Raw genomic sequence first — 455 nt, forward strand, 5'->3', positions numbered from 1 at the left:
CTTAAATGAACACGTGGATGTTTTGTTATAGAACAAAATATTGGAGACCCGTTAAGAGATTCCACATGGATAACTATCTGAGTGTCAGTGGTTAAGCTCTAACGTTCGGTAATGAAATTGGTCCTACAACTTGAGGTCATTATAGTACCTTATATGAGGACAGTCATATTTTGACGGTATTGGATGTTGCTCTGCCAAGGGCCACTAATACGACATCGTTCGGGAATGTCAAGAACCATATGAAGGTTGTGAATGATCAATAGAGGATTCGTCACTCTTAGATAGTAAGAGATTGTGATCTGCACTTCGTTCAATTAAGTCAATAATGATATCATTGACTAAGGTGTACATATAAGTCGAAAGGAGTTTTCGACTCATATTGACTTAATAGAAGAATGAAAGATATGATCGATAATCGAGATTGACACACTTCCATATCTCGTAGTTGATCGGAT

The sequence above is a fragment of the Olea europaea genome, chromosome 13 (genome assembly GCF_002742605.1).
Source record: "Olea europaea var. sylvestris chromosome 13, O_europaea_v1, whole genome shotgun sequence".
Lineage (NCBI taxonomy): Eukaryota > Viridiplantae > Streptophyta > Magnoliopsida > Lamiales > Oleaceae > Olea > Olea europaea.